The sequence below is a fragment of the Paramormyrops kingsleyae genome, chromosome 6, assembly GCF_048594095.1.
Source record: "Paramormyrops kingsleyae isolate MSU_618 chromosome 6, PKINGS_0.4, whole genome shotgun sequence".
NCBI lineage: Eukaryota > Metazoa > Chordata > Actinopteri > Osteoglossiformes > Mormyridae > Paramormyrops > Paramormyrops kingsleyae.
Window position 1 is genome coordinate 35567070 of NC_132802.1, and position 12209 is coordinate 35579278.

At 41.3% G+C, this 12209-nt stretch overlaps 9 non-coding genes across 9 annotated transcripts; all 9 read right to left on the reverse strand.

The window, feature by feature from the left end:
• Nucleotides 1-304: 304 nt before the first annotated feature.
• Nucleotides 305-376, reverse strand: trnap-ugg (transfer RNA proline (anticodon UGG)). The gene has a single exon. It is a non-coding gene; the product is annotated as a tRNA-Pro (tRNA).
• A 1026-nt stretch (nucleotides 377-1402) lies between these two features.
• Nucleotides 1403-1474, reverse strand: trnap-cgg (transfer RNA proline (anticodon CGG)). The gene has a single exon. It is a non-coding gene; the product is annotated as a tRNA-Pro (tRNA).
• Nucleotides 1475-3598: 2124 nt separating this feature from the next.
• trnap-ugg (transfer RNA proline (anticodon UGG)) lies at nucleotides 3599-3670 on the reverse strand. The gene has a single exon. It is a non-coding gene; the product is annotated as a tRNA-Pro (tRNA).
• A 1026-nt stretch (nucleotides 3671-4696) lies between these two features.
• trnap-ugg (transfer RNA proline (anticodon UGG)) lies at nucleotides 4697-4768 on the reverse strand. The gene has a single exon. It is a non-coding gene; the product is annotated as a tRNA-Pro (tRNA).
• A 1026-nt stretch (nucleotides 4769-5794) lies between these two features.
• Nucleotides 5795-5866, reverse strand: trnap-cgg (transfer RNA proline (anticodon CGG)). Its single transcript has one exon. It is a non-coding gene; the product is annotated as a tRNA-Pro (tRNA).
• A 1026-nt stretch (nucleotides 5867-6892) lies between these two features.
• On the reverse strand, nucleotides 6893-6964 carry trnap-cgg (transfer RNA proline (anticodon CGG)). The gene has a single exon. It is a non-coding gene; the product is annotated as a tRNA-Pro (tRNA).
• Nucleotides 6965-7990: 1026 nt separating this feature from the next.
• trnap-ugg (transfer RNA proline (anticodon UGG)) lies at nucleotides 7991-8062 on the reverse strand. Its single transcript has one exon. It is a non-coding gene; the product is annotated as a tRNA-Pro (tRNA).
• A 1026-nt stretch (nucleotides 8063-9088) lies between these two features.
• trnap-cgg (transfer RNA proline (anticodon CGG)) lies at nucleotides 9089-9160 on the reverse strand. The gene has a single exon. It is a non-coding gene; the product is annotated as a tRNA-Pro (tRNA).
• A 1026-nt stretch (nucleotides 9161-10186) lies between these two features.
• trnap-cgg (transfer RNA proline (anticodon CGG)) lies at nucleotides 10187-10258 on the reverse strand. Its single transcript has one exon. It is a non-coding gene; the product is annotated as a tRNA-Pro (tRNA).
• Nucleotides 10259-12209: the final 1951 nt, after the last annotated feature.

Below are 12209 nucleotides of genomic sequence, written 5' to 3' on the forward strand. Positions count from 1 at the left end.
CTGCTGAAATCACTACGACAATGCACTTGCAAATGTAAAGAGAAATTGACGTGAAACAAAAGCAAAACGAGTGAAGTTGAAAAAAATGCCATTTGTGTCATTCAGTAGGGAAGGAGTGACAGGCAGAGGTTAAATTAGCACAAGCTAGACTAGTATGTATCACAGCATCGATTGTCATAGAATGTTGTCTTTGCTTATCTTCGTCACTAGTTATCGTGGTATAAGATACTATTCACCAGCAGATAGGTTGGGAAAGCCTACCACACAAACTAAGGGATCCCCATTCATTAACCGCACTGCATATGGGCTCGTCCGGGATTTGAACCCGGGACCTCTCGCACCCAAAGCGAGAATCATACCCCTAAACCAACGAGCCCCTCATGCTGACAGCTGTTACACGGTGTGTGGTATAAAAATCAGAGTTTTTCAATTTCATGATTTTGCTTGGCAGCAGAAAATCTCACCGTGCACTTTTTGTTCACAGTTGTGTACATTCCTTTCTGAACACCCACGTTTTCAACATAACAGTCAGAAAATCATGCTTTAAATGACACCCGGAACGCACAGTTCCTTTTATCTTTGATGGGTTTGGATATGCTGTTTTCCATAGTCTTGGTCATGCCAGAAGCACATGAATGTTACATCTAGTAAAGCTGAAGTGCCATGAGGAACATTGCTGTTCTACGCTCAATGTCCATAGATCATTTTCTTATCGACTTTTACAAATGTTTGAGAAGATTGCTGTTTTACTGTCGATGTGTATTGAAGATCCCCATCAGTTTGCAGAATGCATTTTACACGTCAGGATAAGAGTTTTCTCTTTCATCGTTTTCCTGTCGGGTTTTGCAAATGTTTTGCGAGATTACTCATTTACAATCAATGTCCATTGAAGATTGCAATCACCTCCAGAAGTTACTTGCCTCATCTGCACAAGGTCCTTCTGCATGTGTCGACACTATGTTTGAGCATAATCTTTGAGGTGTTGGGTTTTGCAAAGAATCGAGCAGATTGCTCTTTTACGGTCAATGTCCATTGAAGATCACAATCGATTGCCGAAGGTGGGTCTGCTAAATTCTGCCAATATGTATCTGTCTGCTGAAATCACTACGACAATGCACTTGCAAATGTAAAGAGAAATTGACGTGAAACAAAAGCAAAAAGAGTGAAGTTGAAAATCATGCCATTTGTGTCATTCAGTAGTGAAGGAGTGACAGGCAGAGGTTAAATGAGCACAAGCTAGACTAGTATGTATCACAGTATCGATTGTCATAGAATGTTGTCTTTCCTTATCTACATCTTGGTCACTAGTTATCGTGGTATAAGATACTATTCACCAGCAGATAGGTTGGGAAAGCCTACCACACAAACTAAGGGATCCCCATTCATTGACTGCACTGCATATGGGCTCGTCCGGGATTTGAACGCGGGACCTCTCGCACCCGAAGCGAGAATCATACCCCTAGACCAACGAGCCCCTCATGCTGTCAGCTGTTACACGGTGTGTGGGATAAAAATCAGAGTTTTTCAATTTCATGATTTTGCTTGGCAGCAGAAAATCTCACCGTGCACTTTTTGTTCACAGTTGTGTACATTCCTTTCTGAACACCCACGTTTTCAACATAACAGTCAGAAAATCATGCTTTAAATGACACCAGGAACGCACAGTTCCTTTTATCTTTGATGGGTTTGGATATGCTGTTTTCCATAGTCTTGGTCATGCAAGAAGCACATGAATGTTACATCTAATAAAGCTGAAGTGCCATGAGGAACATTGCTGTTCTACGCTCAATGTCCATAGATCATTTTCTTATCGACTTTTACAAACGTTTGAGAAGATTGCTCTTTTACTGTCGATGTGTATTGAAGATCCCCATCATTTTGCAGAATGCATTTTACACGTCAGGATAAGAGTTTTCTCTTTCATCGTTTTCCTGTCGGGTTTTGCAAATGTTTTGCGAGATTACTCATTTACAATCAATGTCCATTGAAGATTGCAATCACCTCCAGAACTTACTTGCCTCATCTGCACAAGGTCCTTCTGCATGTGTGGACACTATGTTTGAGCTTAATCTTTGAGGTGTTGGGTTTTGCAAAGAATCGAGCAGATTGCTCTTTTACGGTCAATGTCCATTGAAGATCACAATCGATTGCCGAAGGTGGGTCTGCTAAATTCTGCCAATATGTATCTGTCTGCTGAAATCACTACGACAATGCACTTGCAAATGTAAAGAGAAATTGACGTGAAACAAAAGCAAAAAGAGTGAAGTTGAAAATCATGCCATTTGTGTCATTCAGTAGTGAAGGAGTGACAGGCAGAGGTTAAATGAGCACAAGCTAGACTAGTATGTATCACAGCATCGATTGTCATAGAATGTTGTCTTTGCTTATCTCCATCTTGGTCACTAGTTATCGTGGTATAAGATACTATTCACCAGCAGATAGGTTGGGAAAGCCTACCACACAAACTAAGGGATCCCCATTCATTAACCGCACTGCACATGGGCTCGTCCGGGATTTGAAGCCGGGACCTTTTGCACCCAAAGCGAGAATCATACCCCTAGACCAACGAGCCCCTCATGCTTTCAGCTGTTACACGGTGTGTGGGATTGAAATCAGAGTTTTTCAATTTCATGATTTTGCTTGGCAGCACAAAATCTCACCGTGCACTTTTTGTTCACAGTTGTGTACATTCCTTTCTGAACACCCACGTTTTCAACATAACAGTCAGAAAATCATGCTTTAAATGACACCAGGAACGCACAGTTCCTTTTATCTTTGATGGGTTTGGATATGCTGTTTTCCATAGTCTTGGTCATGCAAGAAGCACATGAATGTTACATCTAGTAAAGCTGAAGTGCCATGACGAACATTGCTGTTCTACGCTCAATGTCCATAGATCATTTTCTTATCGACTTTTACAAATGTTTGAGAAGATTGCTCTTTTACTGTCGATGTGTATTGAAGATCCCCATCAGTTTGCAGAATGCATTTTACACGTCAGGATAAGAGTTTTCTCTTTCATCGTTTTCCTGTCGGGTTTTGCAAATGTTTTGCGAGATTACTCATTTACAATCAATGTCCATTGAAGATTGCAATCACCTCCAGAAGTTACTTGCCTCATCTGCACAAGGTCCTTCTGCATGTGTGGACACTATGTTTGAGCTTAATCTTTGAGGTGTTGGGTTTTGCAAAGAATCGAGCAGATTGCTCTTTTACGGTCAATGTCCATTGAAGATCACAATCGATTGCCGAAGGTGGGTCTGCTAAATTCTGCCAATATGTATCTGTCTGCTGAAATCACTACGACAATGCACTTGCAAATGTAAAGAGAAATTGACGTGAAACAAAAGCAAAACGAGTGAAGTTGAAAATCATGCCATTTGTGTCATTCAGTAGGGAAGGAGTGACAGGCAGAGGTTAAATGAGCACAAGCTAGACTAGTATGTATCACAGCATCGATTGTCATAGAATGTTGTCTTTGCTTATCTCCATCTTGGTCACTAGTTATCGTGGTATAAGATACTATTCACCAGCAGATAGGTTGGGAAAGCCTACCACACAAACTAAGGGATCCCCATTCATTAACCGCACTGCACATGGGCTCGTCCGGGATTTGAACCCGGGACCTCTCACACCCAAAGCGAGAATCAGACCCCTAGACCAACGAGCCCCTCATGCTGTCTGCTGTTACACGGTGTGTGGGATAGAAATCAGAGTTTTTCAATTTCATGATTTTGCTTGGCAGCAGAAAATCTCACCGTGCACTTTTTGTTCACAGTTGTGTACATTCCTTTCTGAACACCCACGTTTTCAACATAACAGTCAGAAAATCATGCTTTAAATGACACCCGGAACGCACAGTTCCTTTTATCTTTGATGGGTTTGGATATGCTGTTTTCCATAGTCTTGGTCATGCCAGAAGCACATGAATGTTACATCTAGTAAAGCTGAAGTGCCATGAGGAACATTGCTGTTCTACGCTCAATGTCCATAGATCATTTTCTTATCGACTTTTACAAATGTTTGAGAAGATTGCTGTTTTACTGTCGATGTGTATTGAAGATCCCCATCAGTTTGCAGAATGCATTTTACACGTCAGGATAAGAGTTTTCTCTTTCATCGTTTTCCTGTCGGGTTTTGCAAATGTTTTGCGAGATTACTCATTTACAATCAATGTCCATTGAAGATTGCAATCACCTCCAGAAGTTACTTGCCTCATCTGCACAAGGTCCTTCTGCATGTGTCGACACTATGTTTGAGCTTAATCTTTGAGGTGTTGGGTTTTGCAAAGAATCGAGCAGATTGCTCTTTTACGGTCAATGTCCATTGAAGATCACAATCGATTGCCGAAGGTGGGTCTGCTAAATTCTGCCAATATGTATCTGTCTGCTGAAATCACTACGACAATGCACTTGCAAATGTAAACAGAGATTGACGTGAAACAAAAGCAAAAAGAGTGAAGTTGAAAATCATGCTGTTTGTGTCATTCAGTAGGGAAGGAGTGACAGGCAGAGGTTAAATGAGCACAAGCTAGACTAGTATGTATCACAGCATCGATTGTCATAGAATGTTGTCTTTGCTTATCTCCATCTTGGTCACTAGTTATCGTGGTATAAGATACTATTCACCAGCAGATAGGTTGGGAAGGCCTACCACACAAACTAAGGGATCCCCATTCATTAACCGCACTGCACATGGGCTCGTCCGGGATTTGAACCCGGGACCTCTCGCACCCAAAGCGAGAATCATACCCCTAGACCAACGAGCCCCTCATGCTGTCAGCTGTTACACGGTGTGTGGGATTGAAATCAGAGTTTTTCAATTTCATGATTTTGCTTGGCAGCAGAAAATCTCACAGTGCACTTTTTGTTCACAGTTGTGTACATTCCTTTCTGAACACCCACGTTTTCAACATAACAGTCAGAAAATCATGCTTTAAATGACACCAGGAACGCACAGTTCCTTTTATCTTTGATGGGTTTGGATATGCTGTTTTCCATAGTCTTGGTCATGCAAGAAGCACATGAATGTTACATCTAGTAAAGCTGAAGTGCCATGAGGAACATTGCTGTTCTACGCTCAATGTCCATAGATCATTTTCTTATCGACTTTTACAAACGTTTGAGAAGATTGCTCTTTTACTGTCGATGTGTATTGAAGATCCCCATCATTTTGCAGAATGCATTTTACACGTCAGGATAAGAGTTTTCTCTTTCATCGTTTTCCTGTCGGGTTTTGCAAATGTTTTGCGAGATTACTCATTTACAATCAATGTCCATTGAAGATTGCAATCACCTCCAGAACTTACTTGCCTCATCTGCACAAGGTCCTTCTGCATGTGTGGACACTATGTTTGAGCTTAATCTTTGAGGTGTTGGGTTTTGCAAAGAATCGAGCAGATTGCTCTTTTACGGTCAATGTCCATTGAAGATCACAATCGATTGCCGAAGGTGGGTCTGCTAAATTCTGCCAATATGTATCTGTCTGCTGAAATCACTACGACAATGCACTTGCAAATGTAAAGAGAAATTGACGTGAAACAAAAGCAAAAAGAGTGAAGTTGAAAATCATGCCATTTGTGTCATTCAGTAGTGAAGGAGTGACAGGCAGAGGTTAAATGAGCACAAGCTAGACTAGTATGTATCACAGCATCGATTGTCATAGAATGTTGTCTTTGCTTATCTCCATCTTGGTCACTAGTTATCGTGGTATAAGATACTATTCACCAGCAGATAGGTTGGGAAGGCCTACCACACAAACTAAGGGATCCCCGTTCATTAACCGCACTGCATATGGGCTCGTCCGGGATTTGAACCCGGGACCTCTCGCACCCGAAGCGAGAATCATACCCCTAGACCAACAAGCCCCTAATGCTGTCAGCTGTTACACGGTGTGTGGGATAAAAATCAGAGTTTTTCAATTTCATGATTTTGCTTGGCAGCACAAAATCTCACCGTGCACTTTTTGTTCACAGTTGTGTACATTCCTTTCTGAACACCCACGTTTTCAACATAACAGTCAGAAAATCATGCTTTAAATGACACCAGGAACGCACAGTTCCTTTTATCTTTGATGGGTTTGGATATGCTGTTTTCCATAGTCTTGGTCATGCAAGAAGCACATGAATGTTACATCTAGTAAAGCTGAAGTGCCATGAGGAACATTGCTGTTCTACGCTCAATGTCCATAGATCATTTTCTTATCGACTTTTACAAATGTTTGAGAAGATTGCTCTTTTACTGTCGATGTGTATTGAAGATCCCCATCAGTTTGCAGAATGCATTTTACACGTCAGGATAAGAGTTTTCTCTTTCATCGTTTTCCTGTCGGGTTTTGCAAATGTTTTGCGAGATTATTCATTTACAATCAATGTCCATTGAAGATTGCAATCACCTCCAGAAGTTACTTGCCTCATCTGCACAAGGTCCTTCTGCATGTGTGGACACTATGTTTGAGCTTAATCTTTGAGGTGTTGGGTTTTGCAAAGAATCGAGCAGATTGCTCTTTTACGGTCAATGTCCATTGAAGATCACAATCGATTGCCGAAGGTGGGTCTGCTAAATTCTGCCAATATGTATCTGTCTGCTGAAATCACTACGACAATGCACTTGCAAATGTAAAGAGAAATTGACGTGAAACAAAAGCAAAAAGAGTGAAGTTGAAAATCATGCCATTTGTGTCATTCAGTAGTGAAGGAGTGACAGGCAGAGGTTAAATGAGCACAAGCTAGACTAGTATGTATCACAGTATCGATTGTCATAGAATGTTGTCTTTCCTTATCTACATCTTGGTCACTAGTTATCGTGGTATAAGATACTATTCACCAGCAGATAGGTTGGGAAAGCCTACCACACAAACTAAGGGATCCCCATTCATTGACTGCACTGCATATGGGCTCGTCCGGGATTTGAACGCGGGACCTCTCGCACCCGAAGCGAGAATCATACCCCTAGACCAACGAGCCCCTCATGCTGTCGGCTGTTACACGGTGTGTGGGATAAAAATCAGAGTTTTTCAATTTCATGATTTTGCTTGGCAGCAGAAAATCTCACCGTGCACTTTTTGTTCACAGTTGTGTACATTCCTTTCTGAACACCCACGTTTTCAACATAACAGTCAGAAAATCATGCTTTAAATGACACCAGGAACGCACAGTTCCTTTTATCTTTGATGGGTTTGGATATGCTGTTTTCCATAGTCTTGGTCATGCAAGAAGCACATGAATGTTACATCTAATAAAGCTGAAGTGCCATGAGGAACATTGCTGTTCTACGCTCAATGTCCATAGATCATTTTCTTATCGACTTTTACAAACGTTTGAGAAGATTGCTCTTTTACTGTCGATGTGTATTGAAGATCCCCATCATTTTGCAGAATGCATTTTACACGTCAGGATAAGAGTTTTCTCTTTCATCGTTTTCCTGTCGGGTTTTGCAAATGTTTTGCGAGATTACTCATTTACAATCAATGTCCATTGAAGATTGCAATCACCTCCAGAACTTACTTGCCTCATCTGCACAAGGTCCTTCTGCATGTGTGGACACTATGTTTGAGCTTAATCTTTGAGGTGTTGGGTTTTGCAAAGAATCGAGCAGATTGCTCTTTTACGGTCAATGTCCATTGAAGATCACAATCGATTGCCGAAGGTGGGTCTGCTAAATTCTGCCAATATGTATCTGTCTGCTGAAATCACTACGACAATGCACTTGCAAATGTAAAGAGAAATTGACGTGAAACAAAAGCAAAAAGAGTGAAGTTGAAAATTATGCCATTTGTGTCATTCAGTAGTGAAGGAGTGACAGGCAGAGGTTAAATGAGCACAAGCTAGACTAGTATGTATCACAGCATCGATTGTCATAGAATGTTGTCTTTGCTTATCTCCATCTTGGTCACTAGTTATCGTGGTATAAGATACTATTCACCAGCAGATAGGTTGGGAAGGCCTACCACACAAACTAAGGGATCCCCATTCATTAACCGCACTGCACATGGGCTCGTCCGGGATTTGAACCCGGGACCTCTCGCACCCAAAGCGAGAATCATACCCCTAGACCAACGAGCCCCTCATGCTGTCAGCTGTTACACGGTGTGTGGGATAGAAATCAGAGTTTTTCAATTTCATGATTTTGCTTGGCTGCAGAAAATCTCACAGTGCACTTTTTGTTCACAGTTGTGTACATTCCTTTCTGAACACCCACGTTTTCAACATAACAGTCAGAAAATCATGCTTTAAATGACACCAGGAACGCACAGTTCCTTTTATCTTTGATGGGTTTGGATATGCTGTTTTCCATAGTCTTGGTCATGCAAGAAGCACATGAATGTAACATCTAGTAAAGCTGAAGTGCCATGAGGAACATTGCTGTTCTACGCTCAATGTCCATAGATCATTTTCTTATCGACTTTTACAAATGTTTGAGAAGATTGCTCTTTTACTGTCGATGTGTATTGAAGATCCCCATCAGTTTGCAGAATGCATTTTACACGTCAGGATAAGAGTTTTCTCTTTCATCGTTTTCCTGTCGGGTTTTGCAAATGTTTTGCGAGATTACTCATTTACAATCAATGTCCATTGAAGATTGCAATCACCTCCAGAAGTTACTTGCCTCATCTGCACAAGGTCCTTCTGCATGTGTGGACACTATGTTTGAGCTTAATCTTTGAGGTGTTGGGTTTTGCAAAGAATCGAGCAGATTGCTCTTTTACGGTCAATGTCCATTGAAGATCACAATCGATTGCCGAAGGTGGGTCTGCTAAATTCTGCCAATATGTATCTGTCTGCTGAAATCACTACGACAATGCACTTGCAAATGTAAAGAGAAATTGACGTGAAACAAAAGCAAAACGAGTGAAGTTGAAAATCATGCCATTTGTGTCATTCAGTAGGGAAGGAGTGACAGGCAGAGGTTAAATGAGCACAAGCTAGACTAGTATGTATCACAGCATCGATTGTGATAAAGTGTTGTCTTTGCTTATCTCCATCTTGGTCACTAGTTATTGTGGTATAAGATACTATTCACCAGCAGATAGGTTGGGAAAGCCTACCACACAAACTATGGGATCCCCATTCATTAACCACACTGCATATGGGCTCGTCCGGGATTTGAACCCGGGACCTCTCGCACCCGAAGCGAGAATCATACCCCTAGACCAACGAGCCCCTAATGCTGTCAGCTGTTACACGGTGTGTGGGATAAAAATCAGAGTTTTTCAATTTCATGATTTTGCTTGGCAGCACAAAATCTCACCGTGCACTTTTTGTTCACAGTTGTGTACATTCCTTTCTGAACACCCACGTTTTCAACATATCAGTCAGAAAATCATGCTTTAAATGACACCAGGAACGCACAGTTCCTTTTATCTTTGATGGGTTTGGATATGCTGTTTTCCATAGTCTTGGTCATGCAAGAAGCACATGAATGTTACATCTAGTAAAGCTGAAGTGCCATGACGAACATTGCTGTTCTACGCTCAATGTCCATAGATCATTTTCTTATCGACTTTTACAAATGTTTGAGAAGATTGCTCTTTTACTGTCGATGTGTATTGAAGATCCCCATCAGTTTGCAGAATGCATTTTACATGTCAGGATAAGAGTTTTGTCTTTCATCGTTTTCCTGTTGGGTTTTGCAAATGTTTTGCGAGATTACTCATTTACAATCAATGTCCATTGAAGATTGCAATCACCTCCAGAAGTTACTTGCCTCATCTGCACAAGGTCCTTCTGCATGTGTCGACACTATGTTTGAGCTTAATCTTTGAGGTGTTGGGTTTTGCAAAGAATCGAGCAGATTGCTCTTTTACGGTCAATGTCCATTGAAGATCACAATCGATTGCCGAAGGTGGGTCTGCTAAATTCTGCCAATATGTATCTGTCTGCTGAAATCACTACGACAATGCACTTGCAAATGTAAAGAGAAATTGACGTGAAACAAAAGCAAAACAAGTGAAGTTGAAAATCATGCCATTTGTGTCATTCAGTAGGGAAGGAGTGTCAGGCAGAGGTTAAATGAGCACAAGCTAGACTAGTATGTATCACAGCATCGATTGTGATAAAATGTTGTCTTTGCTTATCTCCATCTTGGTCACTAGTTATCGTGGTATAAGACACTATTCACCAGCAGATAGGTTGGGAAAGCCTACCACACAAACTAAGGGATCCCCGTTCATTAACCGCACTGCATATGGGCTCGTCCGGGATTTGAACCCGGGACCTCTCGCACCCGAAGCGAGAATCATACCCCTAGACCAACAAGCCCCTAATGCTGTCAGCTGTTACACGGTGTGTGGGATAAAAATCAGAGTTTTTCAATTTCATGATTTTGCTTGGCAGCACAAAATCTCACCGTGCACTTTTTGTTCACAGTTGTGTACATTCCTTTCTGAACACCCACGTTTTCAACATAACAGTCAGAAAATCATGCTTTAAATGACACCAGGAACGCACAGTTCCTTTTATCTTTGATGGGTTTGGATATGCTGTTTTCCATAGTCTTGGTCATGCAAGAAGCACATGAATGTTACATCTAGTAAAGCTGAAGTGCCATGAGGAACATTGCTGTTCTACGCTCAATGTCCATAGATCATTTTCTTATCGACTTTTACAAATGTTTGAGAAGATTGCTCTTTTACTGTCGATGTGTATTGAAGATCCCCATCAGTTTGCAGAATGCATTTTACACGTCAGGATAAGAGTTTTCTCTTTCATCGTTTTCCTGTCGGGTTTTGCAAATGTTTTGCGAGATTACTCATTTACAATCAATGTCCATTGAAGATTGCAATCACCTCCAGAAGTTACTTGCCTCATCTGCACAAGGTCCTTCTGCATGTGTGGACACTATGTTTGAGCTTAATCTTTGAGGTGTTGGGTTTTGCAAAGAATCGAGCAGATTGCTCTTTTACGGTCAATGTCCATTGAAGATCACAATCGATTGCCGAAGGTGGGTCTGCTAAATTCTGCCAATATGTATCTGTCTGCTGAAATCACTACGACAATGCACTTGCAAATGTAAAGAGAAATTGACGTGAAACAAAAGCAAAACGAGTGAAGTTGAAAATCATGCCATTTGTGTCATTCAGTAGGGAAGGAGTGACAGGCAGAGGTTAAATGAGCACAAGCTAGACTAGTATGTATCACAGCATCGATTGTCATAGAATGTTGTCTTTGCTTATCTCCATCTTGGTCACTAGTTATCGTGGTATAAGATACTATTCACCAGCAGATAGGTTGGGAAGGCCTACCACACAAACTAAGGGATCCCCATTCATTAACCGCACTGCACATGGGCTCGTCCGGGATTTGAAGCCTGGACCTTTTGCACCCAAAGCGAGAATCATACCCCTAGACCAACGAGCCCCTCATGCTTTCAGCTGTTACACGGTGTGTGGGATTGAAATCAGAGTTTTTCAATTTCATGATTTTGCTTGGCAGCACAAAATCTCACCGTGCACTTTTTGTTCACAGTTGTGTACATTCCTTTCTGAACACCCACGTTTTCAACATAACAGTCAGAAAATCATGCTTTAAATGACACCAGGAACGCACAGTTCCTTTTATCTTTGATGGGTTTGGATATGCTGTTTTCCATAGTCTTGGTCATGCAAGAAGCACATGAATGTTACATCTAGTAAAGCTGAAGTGCCATGACGAACATTGCTGTTCTACGCTCAATGTCCATAGATCATTTTCTTATCGACTTTTACAAATGTTTGAGAAGATTGCTCTTTTACTGTCGATGTGTATTGAAGATCCCCATCAGTTTGCAGAACGCATTTTACACGTCAGGATAAGAGTTTTCTCTTTCATCGTTTTCCTGTCGGGTTTTGCAAATGTTTTGCGAGATTACTCATTTTCTATCAATGTCCATTGAAGATTGCAATCACCTCCAGAAGTTACTTGCCTCATCTGCACAAGGTCCTTCTGCATGTGTGGACACTATGTTTGAGCTTAATCTTTGAGGTGTTGGGTTTTGCAAAGAATCGAGCAGATTGCTCTTTTACGGTCAATGTCCATTGAAGATCACAATCGATTGCCGAAGGTGGGTCTGCTAAATTCTGCCAATATGTATCTGTCTGCTGAAATCACTACGACAATGCACTTGCAAATGTAAAGAGAAATTGACGTGAAACAAAAGCAAAAAGAGTGAAGTTGAAAATCATGCCATTTGTGTCATTCAGTAGGGAAGGAGTGACAGGCAGAGGTTAAATGA